Below are 25,841 nucleotides of genomic sequence, written 5' to 3'. Positions count from 1 at the left end.
AGTGACCATTCATCTGAACTTGCCTAAGACAGTCCCAACTTCTGTCTTAGTCCCAGCATAATTCATAACAGTGTCCCTTTCTCAGAAGAGCCCCCTACCATTTCCAAGGAGAATGATGACCAGACAGACCACATGGGCCCAGCAAATGAGCTAAAGATCAAGGAAGATTTAAGGAATTCACATTTCTCTTTCCTCTCCTTCCACTTCTGTCTTCAACATATGCCATTTCCAAACTGAAGGGGGAAGAAGTTGTTGATTCTTTTTTTTTTTTTTTTTTTTTTTTGGTAATGGGCACTTAAACACTGAGCCACATCCCCAGTCCTATTCTGTATTTTATTTGGAGACAGGATCTCACGGAGTTGTTGAATGTCTGGCTAAGTTGTGGAGGCTGGCTTTGGACTCGCAATCCTCCTGGCCTCAGCCTCCAGAGCCACTAGGATTACAGGCTTGCGCCATTGAGTCCAGTGAAGTTGTTGATTCTTAAAAATTAAAGTGGTATTCTACTGAAAGTTCCTTAAAATTTTAAGCAGAGAGTTACTATATGTTTACACTGACCTGTGTTTCTCCAAAATCCACAGGTTAAAGCCTAATACCCCCACTATTTTGTGATGTGACTATTTTGGAGATGGGGCCTTAAGGAGGTAATTAAAGTTAAATAAGATCATAAGAGTGAAACACTTATCTAAGAGAACTGGTGCCCTGCTGAGAAACCAACGCTAATACACTCTCTATTTCTGACCCCTTATGTCAGGACACGGCAAGAAGCAAGTTGTCTATACAGAAGGAAAGGAGCTCTCATAAGAAACCAAATCCTGATAGAACCTTGCTTAATCTGGGACCAGCTTACAGAACTGTGAGAAAATAAATTTCTGTTATTTAAGCCACTCAGTTTATGATATTTTGTTATGGCAGCCCTAGCCGACAAAGATTTCATATCACCCAGCTACTTTACTCCTAAGTATGTATTAAGAGAAATAAAAACATGTCCACACAAAAACCTGCAAACAAATGTACAGGATTCTTAATAGAAGTATTATTTATAATAGCCAAAAAGCAGAAATAATCCACCTATCCATCAACTGGTGAACAGATAACAAAATGTTGTATATGCATACAATAGTATTCTTGGGCACAGAAAGGAATACAACATTAATTCATACATACTACAACATGAACATGTGTTACATGAAAATATTATAGTAAGTGGAAAAAGTTAGTCATAAAAGACTATTATGATATTATTTACATGAAATGTCCAGAATAGGCAAATCTATCCAGATAGAAAATAGGTTAAAATGGTTCAATCCCTAATACAAAAGAAAGAAAGAAAATAGATTAGTGGTTCTCTAAGGTTAAGAAAGGATAGAAGAAAGGGAATGAAAAGTGGCTAAATGGGATGTTTCTTTTGGGGGAGTGAAAAGTTCCAAAATTAGATTTTGCTGATAACTGCACAATGCTATGAATATACTGAAAACTATTAAATCATGCACTTAATGTCTTAGAAGCACCCATAAGAGCTTTCAAATCCTGTGATTTTTTGAAAATAACTAAAATTTTACTATGCTTTTTAATCAAATTAATGTGCTTAAGAAAGATCCGAACATTCAAAGTTGAACTACAATCACTCAAATCACTCATTCAGATAAACATCCACTTGAGCTTTCTCATCCTAATAATCAATGTCAGCCAAATGTCATGGTGCTGTTGTGAATAAAATATCCATGAAGGGGGAAAATGACACTCTGTGTGAGATCTATGAATTTTTGAATTAAGAGATCTCATTTTTCCCTTTTGCAATCTTTCTCTGTATTGAAACTTTAGTGACCTGAATAAAAAGAATAAAATCAGAATAGGAGCCATGAAGAACTGAAAGGATCAGTATCTTCTCTAACAGTGCTTTGTGTGTTTCTGGCCATGAATCCTGAAACCAACCTTAAATGGGATTTTAAAAAGGCTGCAATGTTTATCTCTACAGTGCATGTGTGCATGCACAAAAACACAGATTCAAAACTCCTAATCCTAAAATAAGGGCTTTGTTATTTATATACCGATGGAAAACACAAATTAGTCAACTATTTTCACCAGATGACTCTTCAATTAAAAGGAATCACTGAAGCAATATTTTTATTAGCTAGGACCTTCATAAAAACCTTCATGAAACACAAACTAACATTTTAAATTCTCTGTTATAAAATATACTGAAGTTGAATGTTCAAATCAAGAAGTACATTTACTCCCTTTTGGGTTTACAAGTATAGAGTATAATTTCAAAAGCATTAAAATATGTTACACGTTTCAGCTTCCAGGAAGATGGATCCTCATTCAAATTATGCTGGTAGAAGCAAACATGAGCAAAGAACATTACAAAAATAAGTATTATTTGCCTTTATAAACAGGGTCCTTAGATTCAATTAATGGAATTTTTGTTACCTAAGCTCTCCTTCTTCCAAAGTACATAAAAGATGATTTAAAAAAATACAACCTGTTTTAAACTGAATAAAGTAAACTGTTCATATGTCAAAGCATTTTATTTAAAAAATACACACATAATAGGATAAATTATATTACTAGTCCCATGCCATTTGATATTTAAGTTGTTTCCAGTTTCTCTTTATAAATAGCCCTTATCTTTTTTCAATCTCTGATTTCTGATCATTTCCTTTAGAAAATCTTCTTGGAAATAAAAGCATTAATGAGTCAAAGGGCATGATTATTTTAAGGTTTTTGACATAGTTTATCAAATTGGTAAATAAAAAAGTCAAGATTTTTTATAATGTATGTATTAATATATGTGGATATATTAATATATGTGGATATAGATATAATCTGAGTTCCATTTTTAAACCTCATGCATCTTGTTCAGCATGGTATCACAAGCATTTTTATAAAGACCATGAAATTCCATTAAAGTTAAGACTAAATGTTGCAGATTAAAAAAAAAAAAAATCAATGGTTTATGTAGAGTAACATGAAAATAAACCCATCAACCATTCAACTTTCAGATGATATTTAGTATATTTGGGCTTATTTTTTTAATTCACAGAAACAAATTTCAAGTGGGTTAGCAAAGCTATTTTAAACAAACACAAAAATGAATTTGGAAGATATACTTAAGGAGAATTTTGATATGGCATATTTACAGGAGTATTTTCTGTCTTTTAGATAAAAGAATTAGTGATACAGAGATCTGGATACCAAAGTTTCTGCAGTTAACCTTATCAGTTCCAGGATTGGTTAAAAGATCAACTGCACCATTCACTTTAGAAAACAATGCCTTGACTCACCATTACCATGAAGATAAAGACATAATCAGGAAAGGGCTGACCAGCCTTTCCAGTTTGTTGAAAGCTGGCCATCTGCCTTAGGATCAACCTCATTCCTCTCCTGCTTTAAAAAATAACACCTCAGCTTCCACCCACTATGAGCTTGACATATATTCTTTGAATTAATCTCACCTGGTTAAAGTTTTCATATACCTATGGTTGCAATATAATTTACCTCAAAAAAAAAAAAAAAAGACAAAGTTACTGTCTTGGAAATATTTTTATCAAAGCAAAAGCAGAAAGAGAAAGGAGAGAGAAAGAAAGAAAGCAAAATTTGAAACAAATCATTCTCACCATAAAGGATAAATTCTCAACTTTCAGTAGCACTAAAAGAACAAAGTATAATGATCAGGTTTCCTTTTAAAGAGAATCTTTTTTTTTCCACTTAATGTTTTTTATTTATATGTGACAGCAGAACACATTACAATTCTTATTATACACATAGAGAATCTTTGGGGAAAAAAGATCTTTTTTCAGAGAATTCTGGATGAGAGCTATTCTGCAATAATTCAAATTTTGGCATACGATATAGCAACTCCTCTTGAATAAAAAGGTTATCAAAATGTGTATTCCCATAATGACTTATAAGGTTCAAAATTGGTACCCATGTATTAAAAGAAATGATCAAAGAATTACTAGTATAAGTTCTAGGATAGAATTTTGATACCTTTGAAGAAAAACAATATAGGTAATGATAATTTAGGTTCCTCTCCAAATTTTAGCTTTAAAAAAATGACTTTTTATTGCCCAGAGATAAAAATTACATTATTTCTTATAGTGAATAAATACATCTGAAAAATTGAATCATTATCATGTTAATTAAATCATAATTGAATCCATTATCTATCATATGAATGCTGGAAGAAATTTTAGAAATCCAATTCAGACTTCATTTTGCAAATGAGGAAACCTCTGGGGAATAAACTACACGTGGTGGCCAAATTAGTCATTAGCAGGTTTGTGCCAGGTTATACAACAGATGTGTCTTAATGTAGCAATTGAGGCTTATATAACAACCCATATCTGCTACATCTTCCTATGACCCATCATGTCTAGCTCTGTAATTTGAACATTCATAGGATCAAACTTGCTGTACAATGTGATAATTATGAAAATGAAAAAAAATTATTTCTAAAAATCAAACATAAAACTAGCTTCATTAGCTGAGGCTGTGGCTCAGCAGTAGCGCATTTCCCTGGCATGTGTGAGGTACTGGGTTCAATTCTCAGCACCACATACAAATAAATAAATAAGATAAAGGTCTATCAATAATTTAAAAAAATATATTTAGGAAAGCTAGCTTCAACAATCTGAGGTGAATAGAAAGCCTACATCCTGGAATCGAATTTTTACCCCTCACACATCAGATAGAGCACTAACCCCTAGGGTATATAAAGAACTCAAAAAGCTAAACACCAAAAAAACCCAAATAACCCAATCAATAAATGGGCCAAGGACATTAACAGACACTTCTCAGAAGAGGATATTCAATCAATCAACAAATATATGAAAAGATATTTATCATCTCTAGCAATTAAAGAAATGCAAATCAAAACTACTCTAAGATACCATCTCACTCCAGTCAGAATGGCAGCTATTATGAAGACAAACGACAATAAGTATTGGCGAGGATGTGGGGAAAAAGGCACACTCATACATTGCTGGTGGAACTGCAAATTGGTTCAGCCAATATGGAAAGCAGTATGGAGATTCCTTGGAAAAGCCTTACAAACAGCAAACTACAGGGACACAGCCACATCAATGTTTATAGCAGCACAATTCACAATAGCTAAACTGTGGAACCAACCTAAATGCCCTTCAGTAGATGAATGAATTAAAAAATGTGGCATATATACACAATGGAATATTACTCAGTAATAAAAGAGAATAAAATCATGGCATTTGCAGGTAAATGGATGGCTTTGGAAAGATAATGCTAAGTGAAGTTAGCCAATCCAAAAAAAAAACAAATGGCGAATGTTTTCTCTGGATATAAGGTGACTGACTCATAGTTGGGTAGGGAGAGGGAGCATGGGAGGAATTGATGAACTCTAGATAGGGCAGAGGAGTGGGAGAGGAAGGGAGCGGGCAGGGGGTTAGCAATGATAGAGGAATGTGATGGACATCATTATCCAAAGTACATGTATGAAGACATAAATTGGTGTGAATATACTTTATATACAAACAGATGTGAAAAATTGTTCCATATATGTAATAAGAATTGTGATGCATTCTGCTGCCATGTATTTAAATATAAAACCAATTTTAAAAAAAAGAACTAGCTTAATGGGCTGGGGTTGTGGCTCAGCGGTAGAGTGCTCACCTAGCATGTGCAAGGCCCTGGGTTCGAGCCTCAGCACCACATAAAAATAAGTAGAGTTATTGCGTCCAACTACAACTAAAAAAATTTTTTTTTACATAGTTGTAATTTGTAGTTTCCAATCATAAAAATCTCAGCAGTCTTCTTAAAAGTGTTTTTAAGAACTCACACATCACCATAATTTAGCTCTCTGGGCATTGAAACCCAAAATATTATCTGATCTTCAATTTGCTTTAAAATTAAAAAAAAAAAGACAACAGCACAATATCTAAGCTATGAATTTTATTTTACTCTAAATTTAAAAGTTAAGCAGTTGAACAAAAAAATATTTGGTACGCATATTTTTAAATATATTCATAAGTCTCTATTCTTCTGCTCAACCTATTCAAGGTAGGGTTTTCCTCAAAACCTCAGCTTATTACCATTTTTCACAATTCAGGTTTAAGTTCTTAAATTAGCTCCTGCGACCTGTCTTCAGACAAACTCCTCAAACGCCAAGTTTAGTAAGGCCCATATTATACCCAGGAACCAAGGACAAGCCTACCTGGTGCTCAGCTTCCTGAAGTATAATGATTTCTTGGAACACCAGTTGAACAGGAGGAAGCTAGAACTAGTTTAATGGATAGCTATGGAAGGATAGAAGGCTATGGAAGCAACACCAGCATTAAAAATATCTTAGAAAGTACAAATTGGAAACCATATGCTTTTATTCTCATTCTTCTAAACATGTGTTTCTGACTTTAATGTGCATACAAATCGACTGAGCCTCATATTCAAAAAGTGATTTATTAGTGGGGAGCATTGGGATTCTGCAATTTCTACCCATCTCCCTAGTGATATTGATGCTTTTAGTCCATGCACCACCTAGAAGCAGCAGGACATAGCAGAGAGCTTTGAGAAAGGAACTGACTGGATCAACCATATTGCTGGCTGTCAGGTAGCTGCTTTCACATCCAACTGTACCATGTCTCTAATTGGAACAGACTTTCCCCACATTTGAATCTTCATTTTGCTTTTGAACTTTCCTCTAAAGGCAAGAGTGTACACTCATTGAGAGTATTGCTTCTGTCCCTCTTCAGTTTATTCATGGAGAGAGCGCTGAACTAGGGAACACTCCCGCCCTTTTTCCATCCTTTTACTCACTCCACTGGGAAATAAAGTGACGTTAACGGATCTTGTAAATTTAGGAAGAATTAGGTGCCCATGTTCAGAATGGCCCTGTACTCTCCTGTTTCCACTCAGCAATGAGCTGCCCCCTAGAGTCAGGAGTAGGGAAGGTAAAGAAGGTTTTTAAGATGGGATCAGGGGCTGGGGTTGTGGCTCAGTGGTAGAGTGCTCACCTAGCATGTGCGAGGCCCTGGGTTCAATCCTCAGTACCATATAAAAATAAATAAAACAAAGGTATCATGTCTAACTACAACTAAAAAATAAATTAAAAAAAAAAAAAGATGGGATCAGTACCTTGTGAGAGGGGGAACAATCACATGGTAAGACAGGAGGCCAGAGATTTAGGGGCCACCTCACTCTTTATAACAACATGCTCCTGCAGGACCTACCCAGGGTCCCTTGACAACTAACTAACCTGAGAGTGATGCCCCAGTGACCTGATTACCTCCCACTACATTACCACCTAACACCACCATGCTGGGGACCAAGCTTCTAGCGCACGAACTCTTGGGAGACACACTCAAACTCTATCAGTTCATGACTAGGGAGAGGAGGAAAGTAGGAATAGTACTAAAGAATTTTAATGTTATGGTTTGGAACTGTAATGTACCACCAATGGCTCGTGTGTTGAAGGCTTGTTCCTCGCTGGTAGCTCTAATGGCAGATGGTAGAAAAATAGGAGGTGGGAACTAGTGGGAGAAAGTAGATTACAAGGCATGTTTTTAAAAGGGATATCTTGTCACTAGCTTCTTCCTCTCTCTGCTTCCTGTCTGCCATGGGGTGAACAGGACCATCCACCTGCCTTCACACAGATCCAGAAATTATGGAGTCACATGACTGTGGACTGAAACCTCTGAAACCATGAGCAAAAACAAAAATTTTTCTTCCTTAAGTTGGCTTTCCCAGGTATTTTGTCATAGTGGCAGAAAGCTAACACAATTAGCAACTGATCCTGAAAACGTGGTGGCCACAGCACTGAAGCAGGATCCTGCATGCCAGGCCCCTGATGAGCCAGGCACTGACCTTTAGCTTTAGATTACGGTGAGGTCCAAGGGATGACCCAGCAGAGACTACTGCAGCCACCCACAGAAACACATGGGGCTTCAGGGAGTGGCTATTTGCAAATCATTACAAGGCATGTCACCAAGATGTCAGTCCAGATGGACAGAATTTTTGAGAAAGCAAGACATTTGTTTTATTCACCAATATATTTACAATACTCAGAAGAGTAGTAAGAGGGGTCTCAAAAAATTTGTTGAATTAATGTATAAAGAGCCAAAAGAAATTGATTTTGGACTTGAACTTCTTTGGGTCTTATTTAGCATATGTGGGCTTTAAAGTACAAGGAAAAAAAAAATCAATCCTAAAATTATTTTTCCCTAGGAACTTTATGATGGCAAAGGATTAATAATATTCAAATGCAAGGCAGCTCTATTTCACTGGCATCTTAACATTTTCATCAGATCTCACTGTGCTCCTACAAAAATCTATGATATATATCACACACACACACACACACACACACACACACACACACTATGTTATATATAATTTAAGACTGAAAAGAAGAAAATAAATTTATGCCCTGGGCACAGAGAGACCTCAGAACCAATTTAGATAATGTATCCATCAGAGTCTTCTGGAACAAGATCTCAACTGCCCTTCAGAGGGGCTAGAAGAATGCCCAGAGGGACAGTGTTTCACCAAGGAGCAGTCTCCTGAAGTTGTGGATTAAGCAGAAGTCTGAATTGAGGGAATAAGAAGTAAGATGTTAGAGGTGAATACTTTCTCCCCTTTCCTGCTGTGTCCTTTCATGCACGAGTTCAGCTAGTGTTATCTTTCTCCACTTCAGTCTGATCCCTTGTTTTCATCCTGCTCAGAGGAAGTGAAGTTAACAAATCTAATGAGAAAATGTGGGAGGAATAAACCCCGCATTCTTGGCGGGGCTCCTCCTGCTGTCTTCCTGGGGACAAGTCTGCCTACGAAGAGCACAAGTGCACTCCGTGACCCTGACCGGGGCAGCCCTGCAGTTGACTGAGAGGACCTGATTCTGGGCTTTGACATTACGAACGTAAGCTGCATCCTTCACTAGCAGCCTTGATGGTGATAGAATGGCAATTTCTTTACCCTATAGTATTTTGCCATTGGTTCTTAACTCAGATCAAAAAGAGGATGATGGACCCTCTATTCATAGCAAATATTACAGTTTTATTTATTTTTAATTCCTAGTTTAAACCTATGGCTTCCACAAGGTTCATCTTTTTTATTGTAGGAAAATATGAATAAGGAAAATATGAATAAGAATAATATTACCACATTTTGTTTATCCATTCACTTATGGATGGACCACATTTTGTTTATCCATCACCTAAGGATGGACACTTAGACTACTTTCCTCCTTTTGGCTACTGTGAATCACACTGCTATAAACATGGGTATACAAATATCTGTTCCAGTTCCTGCTTTCATTTAGGTTGAGCATATACTCAGAAGTGGAACTGATGGATCATACTGGAATTATATTTTTAATATATTTGAGGAATCACCATATTGACTTATACAGCAGCTACACCATTGTACACTCCCACCGGCGATACACAAGTGTTCCAATCTCTCCATATCCTTACCAATACTTGTTATTTTCGATTTCGTTTTACATCAGGCATCCTAGTACATGTGAAGTGGTATCTCATGGTGGTTTTGATTTGCATTTTCCCAATGACTAGTGATGATGAACATCTTTTCATGTGCTTTTTGGCCAGGTACATATCTTCTTTGGAGAAAGGCCTATTCAAGTCCTTTGTCCATCTTTTTTTAAATTGGGATTTGTTGTTATTGCTGTTGAGTTAATACACTTTTTTTTCCCCCAAAAAAATAGATCCAATTTTGGAAGCATGATTGACTTAAGACAGTATACTAGAGAGGGGAACTTATTTAATTCCTGTTATCTCTTTGAGGGGCATAATTCAACCTATAAGACAAAAGTCAGCTGACAGAAGCTGGGAAGAGGCAAGAATAAGGCCTCCTCCATAGACAGCAAAGGAAGCATTGTCCTGCTGAGGCCCTGATTTCAGACTTCAGCTTTCAGATTTGTGAGAAGATAAATTTCTGTTATTGTAAGCCACCCAGTTTGTGGTACTTTGTTATGACAGCCCTAGGAAACTAATAAACTCCAATCACAGAAAATAAGTAAATTCAAGTCCTTTCATAGGTTAGTTGTCTGGAATTCACAACACAGCTTCTATTCTTACAAAAAATATTTGCATAAACAATTGTGAGGTTCCTGGACAACCTACACATGGTATTTTAATTTACAAACGTAGCCTTTATATTGCCCAATAGTACTGCTATTTCCAGATTATAGGAAGTGCAGCCAGCATGCATGGCTTCATGGATCCCTAAATGTTAGAAACACATACCCCTTGCCATAGCCATAGCCTCTAAGATAATGAAATTTTTCTCTCCCTCTCAAATGGGTGAAGTGAAGATGGTATTCACTCTTGCCCACAACCACTCAAAGAAAGTGACTCTTGCTCTGCATTGCCCAGATGGTGAGCAGTTCTCTACCCCAGTTCCTTCACTCACACCTGCACTCTATATGCACAAGGACAAACAAAACAAACAAAAAAAAAATTTGTCTACTTCCACAGTTTTTTCTCTCTCTACTTGTAACTGCAGCAAAATTAAAACAGCCCCTCACTTTAAGGATTAGTAGCAATGGGGAAAAAGTTATTTGAGGTGGAAATATTGGTACAAACCCCAAAACATCCTAACTTTGAGAGACATTTATACAGAAAACAATAGTTCAAATGTTGAGCAATATTGGAAACTAAGAGAAAAGACTTTTTATAATATTTATAATTATGCTGTTTTGGGAACTAACGACCTAGAGGGCTAATGATTTTGAAGCATAAGACAAACCCCTTAGAATAGGTTCAGTTCTGCTGTGATAATAACCCAAACTTCAGTGACTTCACACAAATGTCAGGGGTGTGGGCAGGGAGCTCTGCCCATATCCCTGCTCAATCAGGAGTCCGGATTAACTGCAGTGTCACTTGGTGAAAGTTCCATGATCAGTAGGTCACTAGGTGCTGGGAGTTCCTCAGGAAACAATGCACTCCCTCTTAAAGCTCCTGCCTAGAAGTGACACACATCACTTCTGCTACAGAAGCAGATGTCACCAGATGAAACAGGCCATCGGATGATATCCAACCTTAGGAAAGTGTATAAACACAATCTTATCCTCTGCCCAGGAGTGGGAGAACAAGAAACAGCTATGCAAAGAACTAAGGTAGTAAGGGAAGAATCCATTTCTGCTAAGAAATATGATACAAGCAAACCTGATAAACAAATTCAGCAAAGTAGGACACACACACACGGACACACACACACACACACACACACACACAAATCAATATACAAAAACCAGTATCTTTCTATGTACCAATAATAAATCCACTGAGAAAGAAATCAGGAAAACAATTCCATTCAAAATAACTTTAAAAAGTACCTAGGATTAAACCTAACCAAGGAGGCAAAAGACCTCTACAATGAAAATTTCTGAACATTGAAGAAAGAAACTGAATGAGACATAAGATAGAAAGCCCTCCCATGTTCATGGATGCTCTTCATTACACCAGGACTAGTTGTCATCTGCACTTCACCATCCTTAAAATCTTTATTTCTTTTGTTTTCATTTTGATTTCTTGACTCGTTCAGAGAGGTTATCTCAATGCAAGGATAGCACAGACTCAATCTGAGTACAATTAATAATAATCTCCATAAAAACATCAAAAAAAATACACACAAAAAAAATCTATTCATAATTCCAGTTACCTAAGAGCTGAGGCTGGAGAATCCCAAATTAGAGGTCAGCCTGGGTAACTTAGTTAGACCCTAAGCAACTCAGCAAGACCTAAAAAATTAAAAGGTCTTGGGGTGTAGCTCAGTGCTACAGTGTCTCTGGGTCAATACCCAGTATGATAGAGGAGGGCAAAGAACACATCCAACACATCCACTCACAAATACAGCTTCTAAATTACCTGACAACAAAAATGAGAAGCTGCACCAAAAATTGGCTCTTAATTTTCATAAAACCTCCCATCAATTACCACAAAGCTATATATAATTAAGTGATCTCTGTGTTAGCAGTTTACCTTCGTAATTTTTTTTCTTTTGACAAAAATCTAATTTTGACTTTAGAGCTACATTTTAAGCATAGTTGACATTGAGTGCCGTTTACTGAATTTCTTTTGACAAATTCAAGTTTGGCATAGCTGTTAGGGATCATAAAACCGAAAGCACACTCCATTAGCAAAAACAAATCTTATCAGTATCAGTGCAGTTTTAAGGACAAGAACAGAAACTTGGCAACTAATAGGTAATTAAATGTCTGCAAAGCACCACATGTGAGTACACCCAGTACACGAGTAATTACCATCATTGATTAGACACTGACAGATGGAAAAATTTAACATTCCCACCCATCCCAGAGGCCACATGCAAATCCCATTCCTTCAATATATCTTCCTCCCTCTCCAGACTTCACTAAACCCTGTGCTTCCAAGTTCCCTAACCTTGGGATCTCAGGTCAGATACCAGTACGTGCATACCCTTTCCTCATTCTGCCCCTACCTGTCAACAGAAACCTGAATCACACAGATGTCTGCTACGGCCCACGTAGTTTTGAAAAAGAGGTCATCCATAGTTTAGCAGAAAATTCTGATTCAGAAAAATCATGATTTTCTATGGAGTTTTGGAAAATCAGCCGAAAATCTGGATCATTAAGATTTATTATTTTGGGGGCTGGGATTGTGGCTCAGTGGTAGAATGCTCGTATAGTGCGGGCGGGACCCAGATTCGATCCTCAGCGCCACATAAAAATAAAGGCACCACATAAAAATAAAGATTTATTATTTTTGAACTTAGAATTTCAATGGGTATAAACTTAAGTCAAAGACAGATTCCCACTTAGACTCAGTTTCAACAATTTATTCTTTTCACTTGAAACTCATAAAAACTGCTATGAAGGATACAAATGTGTGTCAGTGTGATGTTTTAGAACAAATAAGATTAATAGCCAATATGTGACTATTGATGAGGCACAAAAAGCTATTCTAAGTGCTTTCCATAAATTTTCACAAAATCCAAACAACTCGAGAGGTATAAAATAGTATAAGCCCAACTCTACACATGAGGAAGCTGCAGCATCCAGAGTTATTAACTTGCCATAGTGAACTAACAAGGAGACTGCAAACTAAATACTCTGGTTTTGTGTTTCTTTTCAATGCTATGCTAAAGAAAATCAATTCCAACAGGGAAAAAACACATACAAAGCTTCATATATGAAAGAATGATATACTCTACCTCATTAATATCAAAAGTTAGAAGACAATGAAAAAATGTCTTCAAATTTCTGAGTAATAAGTTATTTCCAAAATGTAATTCTATACCCTATCAGACCATGAATTGGAAGTGAGTGCAGCCAGGCACAGTGATGCATGCCGGTAGTCCCAGCTACTCAGGAGCCTGAGGCAGTAGGATTACCTGAGCCAGGAGCTTGAAGCTAGTTACTTCAAAAAAAAAAAAAAAAAAAAAAAAAAAAAAAGTAAGGGTAGATAAAGGGATTTTTAGGCGTGCCTTTAAACCCTTTGAATTTGTAAACCTCAAACTTGGCACCCTTACACACTTCCTCAGGAAACAGAAATGGTGGAGAATGAATGCCATCAAAATACAGCAGAGCAAGAAACAGGGAATTCAAGAGAGGGAAAATGCAGAGCCCTACACTAGCCCAAAGAGCAGCAGGATGTCCATGAAGTCCAATAAGGATGTCTCCAGGGAAAACAGAGAATAAATATTGGAAAGCTTTAGCAAGTTAAAAGCTTGAACAGAGAGAAACCAGAGATTTTGGAGATGTGAGATGCTTGTCCAGGACAGTCAAACAAAACAAAGTACACTGCAGGGTGAAGGGGAACAATTATTAACCTTAAGGAAAACAAACAGCTATACAAAAGAGAAAACATCATAATATACCATGTGGCTTGCTGAGGACATTAACATCATATTTGTGGAAGCAATAAAATTTCACCAAAAAAAAAAAATGTCTTATGGTTATAACAGAAAAATTTGGGAAGTTAGAGGGGTAACAAAAATCCTCATCAATAATAAGTTAATACATCATGCTTTAAAAAGATGTTAAGAGACAGAAATATAAAAATATTGCTTTAAAATATAGGGGTGAACACAATGTGAAACAGTGAAGGGAGAGAAATTAACTGGATCTAAGAACAAGAGTGAGCTGCCCTTGGATAGAACCCTCTGGGCATGAAGTCCTGCTCTCTTATCTACAGTTTCACTTTCCACAGTTTGTTACCCACAGCCAACCTCAGTCCAAAAATATTAAGTGGAAAATTCCAGAAATAAACAATTTATAAATTTTAAATAACTTCTGTAACAGTACATTGTTATAACTGTTTTATTATTAGTTACTGTTGTTGACCTCTTATTCTGAGGAAACCACAAAGTATGGGTACTATTCATGACTTCAGGTATCTACTGGGGGTCCTGAAATGTATCCCTCACCCTCAAGGGGAGATGACTGTATTCATCTTCTTAAATTCCATGCATATCATAAAAATTAAAGAATTATAGAAAAAGATGACATGGAGACTTTAATCTCTCGCCTATTTTCTCTTTCTATTTAGAATCATGTTACAAAATAAGGCTCCCGTCTTAGTTCCTTTTGTTTGTTTGTTGTTATGATGCTGGGAATTGAACCCAGGGCCTTGTGCCTGCTAGGCAAGGGCTCTACCACTGAGCTCCATCTCCACAGCTCATGGTTCTGCTTGCCTCTTCTAATCTTGAGTCTCAAGAAAGGATGAATGGAATTACAGACGGAGCTCCATGAAGAAACTGGGAAACCTGGACTTCAAGTGACCTTTTTCTGAATGTATCAGTGACTCTTTCAGCTGCTGCTCTAGACTCAGTCCTAAAATGGATATTGTAACCTGCTGATTTTAGCCAATATTCATGCTGAAACATTTTTTTTAACTCTAGCCACCACGGATGAAACCTATAGACGACTGAGGTCAAATGTGAAATTCTGCTCTAATTATAGGCCAAAGCTACAAGGCTGCCTTATAAAATATAACCTAATTACAGCATTAAAATGTGAAAATATGTCTCAGACATGATTATTTTGTGAGGTGCTGGGGATCAACCCCAGGGCCTCAAACATACTAGCCAAGTGCTCTAGCACTGAACTATACCCCACCTGGCCCATAAATGATTTTTAAAAACTAATAAATTATTCAAACAAAGCTCACTATAAAGCCATTGACTCTCAGACAATAACTTTAAAAAATCATATATGGATTCTTAACATGGACCCAATATTTTAATTCTCTTTTAGGCTGAAACCCAACAATCTTTGCCCACACCAGAGAATGCATGATGATCTCAGCTGTTCCTACATCTGTCTACACACTGCTCGTGCAAAGTCATAAAGCAAGCCTTTGAATTTGGGATCCAAAATTCAGTTAGTCACAAATGACAAGAACCTCAAGTAAGTGGCAGAAGACAAAGTTAATTATCTCTGTCTCACGCAGAAGTTTGCATAGGTTGTCCAGGACGGGGGCAGACAGCTAGCTATCAGGGACCCAAGCTGCACCTTCCTCATTCCTCTGCTGAGCGTAACCTCAATCCATGGCCCAAAATAGCACCATCTGTGTTTCACTGGACAGGAAAGAAGGAGGGTGAAGAACAACAAGGATGGAAGCTCCCTCCAAAACCATATACTTAGCCCGGTGGCCACAGCTTACTCATGTGACCATACCTGCTCAGGAGGAGGGCTGGGAAACAGACAGCAACATTGACAGCCACCTGAATCCCCAGATAATAATTCTATAAACATAGAAATAGGAGGAAAAAAAAAGGAAAGTGAAGGACAAATATTCATCTCTGCCACACTTGGCACAGACCCAACCCTCTATTCCACATCTATTCCACAGGACACTGCTCGTCATTAATAAGACGATAGATTTGTACTCAGACCCCCAAAGCTATTTCCATTTTAATGGAGCTTTTCTAGAAATCAGAATGCCTTAAACTCAAGCCCATTCTGAAAGTGTCCTGCCAGATTCAGGGATGGGGGCCAGATCTTTGAGAGAGATGGCCCTTCAGGCACCTGCAAGTTATGACGACCATAGTAGTAGACTTGTAGATCCCACAGAAAACCCACAGATCACTCTGAACCAACCACATGCAACAGAAAAAAAAAAAAATGAGCTTCTTTTCATGAACATGATCCATCTATTTTTACTTTGGTTTTCAGTTTTCAATGAATAAAGCCCCTTATAGGGTCCACTTCTTAAGTGTAATTACTGGCAACTATGCTTCTGGATCTTGAACTAAAATGTGTATCCAATCACAAACTGTGGACTGGCAATATTGGGAATATTTTATCATAATGAACACAATTAGGGAAACTATTTGAAACATGTATCTGACATCTACCATGTGCTGGGCGTGGTTGAGTTCTGGAGCTGCTACAGACTGGATTCGTATTAAGTGAGGCACAACAAATGAGCAAATGCCTTCCTAAAGATCCACATACCACAGAAGTAATGAAAAGACCAAACTGAGGGGCTACCAATGCTTGCCTAAGGAAGTCTGGGAAAACTGGTAGGACTTTGTCAAGTAGAAATGGAGAGACAGGCAATGCAGCCAGAGGCAAGCAGACAGGGCCCAGGATGAAAGAGACTGGGACATTTGGAAACAGGAAGAAGCTCCGAATGGCAGGTGGGTAGACCAAAGGGCAGCAGTGGGGTCAGTTCTAGAGTTTGCATTCTAATTCTATGCATAATGCCAATCTGCAGAGCTGTGAATATGGATACTAACACCTGGCTGATGTGTGGAAAATGTTCTAGTGTGGAGATGTTGTAAGCAGGAAACTGCTGGGCTGGATCTGACCTACCACAGGGGGTTGGAGAGGGAAAGGAGAAGAAAAGCCAGACAAGCTTAAAAGGCTCATCTCTGTGCTATCTACACCTAGCAGCAGAGTCAGTACCCAATAAATGTTTGCTCAATTTAAAATTATTTTAAGAGGCTACTTCGCAATATTAATATTTAAAGCAGAAACCCACAGAAGATGGGATAAGAAAGCTGCATTTAAAAGTCTATCACATCCTAGGAAGATACAAAAAGGATTTAAACTTTTAGTACAAACTAGCAGAATTTTATGCTTTCTCTTTAATTAAACTAATATATGAGCTTAGGATATTAATTCTAGGTGCACTAGGTTGAAAGGTTTACTGCCCATTCCAAACAACAAATAGAGGAGCCCCTCATACAATGAAGAGGAGATTTGGGTTAAAACAAATAATGCATTCAAACAAAGAGATGGTATGATATTATTTCATATAATTATCCAAGGAAAGGTAGTTTACTGCTTTTTAAAACAATTTTTAACTTTAAGAGAAAACATTAATGAACAAACTATGCTATCAAAAAACTATTTATGTCATAGAAAAAATATATATACACCATTCCCTATTCCCACTCATCCTCAAAACCACATAACAAGGCTTGTATTTAAAATATCTTTAGGGGCTGGAATTGTAGCTCAGTGGTAGTACACTTGCCTAGCACGTGTGAGGCCCTGGGTTCAATCCTCAACACCACGTAAAAACAAAAATATTGGGTCCATCTACAACTAAAAAAATTAAATAAAAAATAAATAAAATAACTTTAAGGTCCTATATTTTACTAATTAAAATATTTTATAGGATCAAATATTGCCAAGTGCCTAAAAAAGCAGATGTTCCTCATTTCTAAAAACAGACCCATTATGAGACTATCAGTAGACAATAGCGTGTGTGGTGGCACACACCTCTAAAACCGATATCAGACACACCAGAAAAACAGAAAGCAGACTTGAAAGGAAAATAATTGTTTTTACACTAATAGAGATTAAACAATTCACTCATATTGTTTAAGCCTCCTATATAAAAGCTTTTGAACCTATGGCTACAATTTAAATAAGCACTGGCTCAGGAAAACTGACTACCTCTGATAATACTACAGTACAGTCTTAGGTAATTTATATTGTGCAATTAAGAGCCTTTTTTGGAGTAGGGTGGAGGGAAGGAGGAGGAGTGAGGCCCCAAGGACACCAGCACTGACAAAAAGGTCCCTGCTAAAGCCAGCTGGAAATATACAGTCCACACAAGGCCAATTAACTGGCCTACCAAGGTTAAAGAATTCTGATTCCTGCAGTTTGTTCCAAAAATATGCTTTTATTCCAAAATTTTCTGGCTCAAGAACTTAAGACCTCCAACCCAGCATGTGAAAGACCCCACACATTCACCAAGCCTTTAAACTGCATTCCTGAGAGCTTAGTCAGTAATCTTGCTAAGTAAAATGTTTTAACGTTGGCCTTTTACAAATAACTATACTTCAGGATATCCTACATTCTTTAAACATACTATAAAACACAGCATAAATATCAAAGTTGTGTTCCCTCAATCCTCTCCTGCAGCTAAGATAGTGTAAAAGCCAACTTGCCAAGTTAAACATGACCACAGCATTTTAAATCATAAAATGCCTAAAATTGTTCTAGTTTCCTTCCATCCCTCCCTTCCACTCTGCTTCATTCACTTTGTTTACACACACACACACACACACACACACACACACACACACACAATAGCCTGAATCATAAAGCAAAGTTGACCAAATAACCAAGGTGTTAGCTGCTCCACATGAGATGACATAGTAAACTAAAGAGAGAGTGTGAGTGTGTGTAAGTAATAATCTCATACTATACTGCATGCCGATATCAGTATAACCATAAAATGATCATGGTCAGTTGTAACAATATGTAAAATTTTTATGTTACTTAATTGTTTTTGTGTTTGAAAATTTATGCCCAAAGCAAGCACCACACTTGACTACTTTTCTTTCCAAAAAGTAGGCAAGAGTATTCAGATTTGTTCATCATAATATTTACATTTTCAAAGATTCTAAAATGTATCCTTGAAGTAGGGGTAATATAACAAATTCCAAAGCAAAATGTAAAAGAGTGGAAAGTATCTAAGACTCAGAAAGCAGCTAATTTATCACTTTTTAAACTTCAGTGTTTTTTCCCCAGTTTAAATGCTAAAAATCAGCTATATTCAGCTAACTTACCTATGTTCCTCAGAATACTGAAATCAACATCCTGAAAAAGCAAAAGATGTCTTATTTATTTGTTAAAAAAAAAAAAACAACCCAAAACAATAGAAAACTAAAAATCACTTTTGGTTGCACATAAGAGACCGATATTTTTATACAGCAAAGAAACAAAACAACAACAACTAAAAACTGCTTTTGGTTGCACTTAGGAGACTGACATTTTTATACAGCAATGCAGAAACTACAATCAGACCAAAAGAAATGCAAACTCCAGACCATACAATGACTCCTCTCTGGAACCCACAGTTATTCAAAGACCAGCTCAGCCTTGCAGCAAAAACAGAACTAAGTGTAAGGACACCCCCCACCCCCACCGCAAGAATGTTCCTTGGATTCTTTGCCAATGAAACATTACAGACTTTTTGAGACTTAATAGGCGGAAAACTTGTACCCAGATGTTTCTTGGTTTTACTGTACATCACTTAGAGTAATACTCAAAACAAAACAAAAATGACAAGCTTTGTAAAGTAAGCAATTACTGGTCTATCCAAACTGTCTCTCAAAACAGGAGGGACTTTTGCTTGTCAGATTAAATCAGCATACACTGGTGTTGGGTGATTGCTTCTGGATTTAAAAAAAAAAAAAAAAATCAGAATATTCCAATGACTTGGATAATTAAAGTTTTGATGGAAAGATGTGAAGTATGTATCTATACCACAACTGGAACTTGGACTTAAAAGTGTAATCTTTATTAACCCATCTCAATTTTACTTTTCATCTCCTATACAAACAAATTCTTAGGAGTTTCATATCCTTTAAACGGAGAAAGTTCTGAATACACGAATATTCAAGTTAATAAATGATATAATATGTATAAAGGAAAGTTCTAGAAAGATATGTAATGTACCATTAACAATGACAGTTCACTATCTCAAGTGGGGGAAGTAAGTAGAGGGATACTTCATATCATATTTGCTTTACACATTTTTATTTTTTTGGAATTTTACTTAAATATCAAAATATTAAAAGCATATTATGCTCCAATGAACTATAATACATTTCATATGGATTGTACTTTTTTCATCAACATCTGTTTCATACATAGGAACTGAAATTAAAAGATCTGGAAATCATTTATTCAGAACCATAGGCCAGTATGTCTGCTCTTTACAACTTGTCTCGAAGCTGCTGATTCACAAAATAACTGCAGTTCCTTAAATAAATGTCTTTCAAATTCTAACCACAGATTGTGTGATCCAGACACCTGAAATGATTGCCAAGAAGTCTTGCTGGCAGTCTACATACGAAAACAAACACTAAACAAAGGAACCTCTCCTGAAATAAGCTACTACACTCTTAAAACAAAGATAACTTCACTATCCTCCTGAAGCAGAGCCCAATGAAGTTCATTTAATCCAATCTACAGACTCTGTATGTGAGAAAACTGAGATCTGGAGAGAGTATGTACAGATTTCTAGGATACCTCCATTGAATATTTGGGATACACACTTCACACAGGTCTATGCAACAGAAACACCAGGGGGTGGCAATGACATTAAAGGTGATGGTGCCCTGAGCAAGGCAGCAGCCACTTGACTGCTATGAAATTCACACAATCCTTTAGAGACAGAATCAGGATTAGAATTATCTCCCACCTCTTCTCTGGCTCACCATCATCTTGCCTCAGAAAATTATGAAAGAGAACAAAATTAAATGGTGTACTTAAGATAAAACCCTAATTTTTAACCTCCTTAACTCTATGAATTTAACTCCCTTAGGTGAAATGGGAAATGATCATAGACTAATCATGCATGAAGAATTTTATATATACATATACATACATTATATATAGAAAATCAGAAATGAGAGACAAGCTTGCAGAACAAAACAACCTTAAAAAAAAAAAAAAAAAAAAAAACCTAAAGATGGCCCACATCAACATAATGTACTAAATAGCCTGAGTCTCAAAGCCACAGGTAAAAAACAAGAGTAAATATTTTAACTGTATAATCCAAACTTGAATTCCTATTGTTTGCAATATCCCCACTGATTATACCATGGAGGATTTAAATAAAGGGATTCATAATTATGACTGTCATATCATGTCTGCTAAAATAAAACAATCTGTCTTGATTGCCAGTGGAAGAGGCCAGCTTCATCAGTACTGATGTCATACCAAGGAAGCACTTTTGGCTACAATCCTTGATGCCAATTAAGATAAGAAACCAGTACATTCAGTACTGCACTGGGTCACCAAGCAGATTAGATTTTTCTACAAAGGGAAACTAGGCCAACAACTACACATAGTATGTTCAATCTTTTTTTTTTTTTTTTTAACAGCCCACTATCACTCGATACTAGAGAGACCTAGGCATTAAGTAAAAATGTTTCAGACCAGTGTAGTTCTTCCAGAATCTAAAACTGCATAACTACCTATGATTCACCACGCCAACACACAAAAGGATGAAAAGTAGAGAGAAATAAAGTGGACACGGGTGCCTTTGAGAAAGCACTGACATAGAAACTACTCAAGAATTACACAACAAAGCTAATCCCTATTAGAGAATCAAAAGGAGATTAAGCCTGCAAAAGTAAGTTCATAAGAATACTATCTGCCATGAACAAAACTATCCTTCTAGTTTCCTAAATTTGTGCAATACACAAAAACACATACACCTTTCCCTCTCTTTCACATTGGTGGTTTTAAAAGTTATATTAGGCTGAGCAACACTTATTTCTCTTTAATCCTGACATGCCAATGAGGATCCAAGAGGGAAAAGAGTATACAGTGAAATATAAAAATTAGGAATCAGGGGTTAGGGTTGTGGCTCATCGGTAGAGCACTTGCCTCACACATGTGAGGCACTGGGCTCAATCCTCAGCACCACATAAAACAAATAAACAAAATAAAGGTAAAAAAATTTAGAAATCGGAACTCCCCAAAACGTCAATGTCTTAGAATTTGTGTGTGTACATGTGAATGCACACTAGGGATGGAACCCAGTACCCTGGGCATATAGTCAACCACTCTACCACTGAGCTATAGTCCCAGTCCCAAACCAAACTTTTAAATCACTTAAATGTCATCCATCACCAAACCCAAATTTAGCAATGGGAAGAGAGTCTTCATAAGTCATGCTGGCCACATCATCCACAGAGATGGCTTGGAGGTGCACCGAGGTTACCTGAAGCAAGTCCAAAAGCCCAATGTCTGTATTAGTGGCCTTTCTACACATGGCAAACTTAGGGCAAGATACTCCACTTTGATGTAGCACCAAAGTCCAACAGGGTTTCCCAGGAAGAACCCTTCTTAATCACTTCTGCTATGACAACAAAGCTTTGACACACATCTCCACACTCGGGTACAACAGCTAGCATCTTCTAGGTAAAGACTTGGCCAAAAGCATGACATGGAAGCAGGACTGGGATGCCAACCAAGGGGATCCCCATGTTCTTTCCTATCCCACAGCCCTCACTCTCCCTCCTTCAACACCATCACCTCATCAAAGGACCTCCAACTATGCTACAGGTAAAGGCAGTCCCCAACTTCCATGCCTGTGATCTTGCAAAGTTCACTTGGAGATTTACTTTACTTGAAATTTGTTTTCTAGAGAAATGCATTTAACAGTGCTGAGGTTTCCAGGCTGACCCAAAATTGATGTCCCTTTAGTCCATAATGCAGCTCCTACTAGCCCAGAAAAACTTAACATCAGCCCTTAACATCTCTATGAAGGCCAAGGAGCCAATATCTGTAAGGGATTTGCTTCAATGGGAAAACAGGCATTTCAAATTGGAAAAACAAAGAAGATACTTTCCCTACTTGACCCTGGCTATTACCACCTCAATCTCAGAAGCTGTTCTTCCTAAAATGTAAAGGAGGGTAATGAGGAAACACCACCAGGTGTCAGGATCAATCTCATGAAATGAAACTTATCATTAGTCTTGTGGGAAATGCAATCAAAGCCACAATGAGATACCATTTCATACCCACTAAGATAGCTAATATCAAAATGTGAGTGAGAAGAAACTGGAACCCTCATGCATTGCTGATGGGATTGTAAAAATGGAGCAGCAGCTGTGGAAAAAAATTTTGGAGTTCCCCAAGAAAACTAAACACAAAATTACTACATGATCTAGCATCACACTCCAAAAGAAAAGAAAGCTGGGATTCCAGGAGATATTTGCACCCCACGTTCACATCAGCATTTACAATAATCAAAAAGTAGAAGCAACACAAGCATCCATCGATGGATGACTAGATAAACAAAGTGGGGTAATGCATAAGTGAAATATTTATTCAGCCATAAAAAAATGAAATTCCAACGCATGCTACACATGGATAAATCTTGAAAGCATTAGCTAGTGAAATAAATCAGTCAGAAAAGAACAAATATTTTATGATTCTATCTGTATAGTAATTCTTACAGTATTCAAATTCATAAGGACAGAAAGATTTAAAAAGGTTACCAGGAAGAGGAAAATGAAGGGTGAGGAGTTATTTTTTTAATAGGTACAGAGTTTTTGTTTAGGATGATGGAAAAAGTTCTGGAACAAGCAGTGATGGTTATGCAACATTGCAAACATACTCAATGCCACTGGATTGTACTCTTTAAAATAGTTTAAAAGAGGAGCTGGGGATGTAGCTCAGTGGTAGAGTACTTGCCTAGCATGCATGAAGCCCTGGGTACCACACACAGAAAAGTAAACTTTTTTTTTTTAATTTACATTTTACCACAACTTTTTAGTAAAGCAACTCCACAAATTAAAATTGTCAGAGCTAATGGCTTGACGTCATCCCTCAATTTTCTCAGTCTACAGAATAAGTAAAAATTACTACACCACCTGTCTTAGAACTTCAAGCTGCCTCATAAATATTTCAGACCACAAACATTAACTGTGCACTGTAGCACTCATCTTCTTTACCAATCATTGTAGCACTACACTGCTGACAGCTAGAACCTTCGGAGTCACATAGGAAGAACCAGTTTGTACATAAGAACAAATTCCTTAAGTTTGCAAGCTTTTAAAATCTTTACTGGCATATGCACTACTAAAAATTATCATAGTGAGTAGGGCATATCTGTTGACAATGATGTTTTTAGACATGGCTATTTAGAATTTAGAACTTCCTAAACACCCACGGCCAACAGATAACTGAGCAAGTCCTAGGAGAACTCAGGTGTAGACTCCAAGTAAAACAGCCTGACCAATGTAAGAGAGTACCACTGGGGCATAAAAATCAAAGTGACCACAAGACACACGATTTAGGAACAGGCTCTCAGCAGGCATTTCAGAGTAAAACCAAGGGGCTCAGGTTGCAACTGGGCCTCCAAATTCCAACACCAGCGTTGCTATTATTTCCAGATAAAGGATGATGTGGGATCACCTCCCCATGGAACATTCCCACTCAAGGCCCACTTAACAGAAGGAACTCCTTACCCAGGGTTAAATAAACTAGAATGCATGTTTCTGAGGGACAAAGCGGTCCCACTGCCTTGTCTGCAGTTATGAAAGTCTTAAACACAACACTTACTAAAGTAAGCATTTGATAAACACTGACTGAATTAGATTTCATTAGCTAGACATTAAATGTCACTCATTAAGCGATGGAGCAAAATTAAGAAGTGGTAAACAGTTATTTTCACTATTAAAATACAAAGAAGTAGATGTGTGTGTGATACTCCCTCAACTCTCTCCTCTGTTAAGACAGTTAAGGGTACCGTGGCACATGCCTATGGTGGAGGCTGAGGCAAGAGGATCACTTAGCCCAGGAGACAAGAGGCCAGCCTGGGCAACACAGGGAGACCCTGTCTCAAAAAAACATTAAAAAAAAAGGCAACCCTTTTGGAAAGCTACTTCAATAGCCAGGGGAAAAAAATGGATCTTTACACCACCCTACTGTATTTGGAAAACTTGAGTGTGGGCTCAGTTCACCCCTCTGAGAACAAACCCTTCTGCTTGCTAAGGTGGGTTCCTCTCTAAGTTAGTAAATGAGCCCTGACGTAGATACCTACCTCAGGTGGAATCAGATCACCCCACCCACCCGCCCGCCCGCCCGCCCTTCCAACCTCCAGCATTAAAATCTGAAACAGCAGTCCAGGCACACTGTGTCCTGGAACGAAGAACATATAAACCCAGCCCTCATGCACCAGCTTCCTTTCTTCATGCTCCCAGAAGGAGAGAAAGCAAGTCTCCACAGAGAGAAGAATGAAAGCAACACCCCGAGAGAGGCAGAAGTGGAGAACAAGGAGGGCCAGTTGCCTAACTGACGTGACCCCTGGCAACCTCCCAGACTCAGCCTGGAGGAAGACTCCACACCCTATTCACACCTACCCCTGTCTTTCCAGTTCCCTGAACTGATTTCTATTACCTTCAGCTAAGAATCTTAAACTGTTACTTAGAATTTACCATGGGAGAAATCATAGAGTATTTTTAGCATATTTTCTACAATTGTAAAGATTTTTCTAGAAACAACTTAAATGTCAACAAGAAACTAACTAGAAAATTACAGTACAATAAGTCAATGAAATAAAATCATTTAAAATCTATACCAGGCCCAGTACATGCCTGTAAACCCAGCAGCTTGGGAGGCTGAGGCAGGAGGATGGCAAGTTCAAAGCCAGCTTCAGCAACTTAGTGAGACCCTGTCTCAAAACATTAAAAAAAAAGGGAGGGGGGGCTGGGATGTAGCTCAGTGGTTAAGCAGACCTGGGTTCAATCCCTGGTACCAAAAAACAAAACAAAAAATAAAATCTATGCAGTTTATGAAACAATTAGAAAAAATATATTTTTATTATAGCCATGTAAAATATACCAAAAAAGAACAAGGGTACCAGAAATGTCAGATGCGGATGGGGGCA

The 25,841-nt window shown here is 37.4% G+C and overlaps 1 protein-coding gene across 3 annotated transcripts in view; it reads right to left on the bottom strand.

The window, feature by feature from the left end:
- Nucleotides 1-25,841, bottom strand: part of Mtus1 (microtubule associated scaffold protein 1) — a 142,758-nt gene that overhangs the window by 94,821 nt on the left and 22,096 nt on the right. The gene's annotated exons all lie outside the window — the stretch shown is intronic.

Source organism: Callospermophilus lateralis, chromosome 4 (assembly GCF_048772815.1).
Source record: "Callospermophilus lateralis isolate mCalLat2 chromosome 4, mCalLat2.hap1, whole genome shotgun sequence".
In the NCBI taxonomy this organism is placed as follows: Eukaryota; Metazoa; Chordata; class Mammalia; order Rodentia; family Sciuridae; genus Callospermophilus; species Callospermophilus lateralis.
The sequence above is the reverse complement of the archived record's forward strand: the minus strand, read 5'-3'. Positions and strand labels throughout refer to the sequence as shown.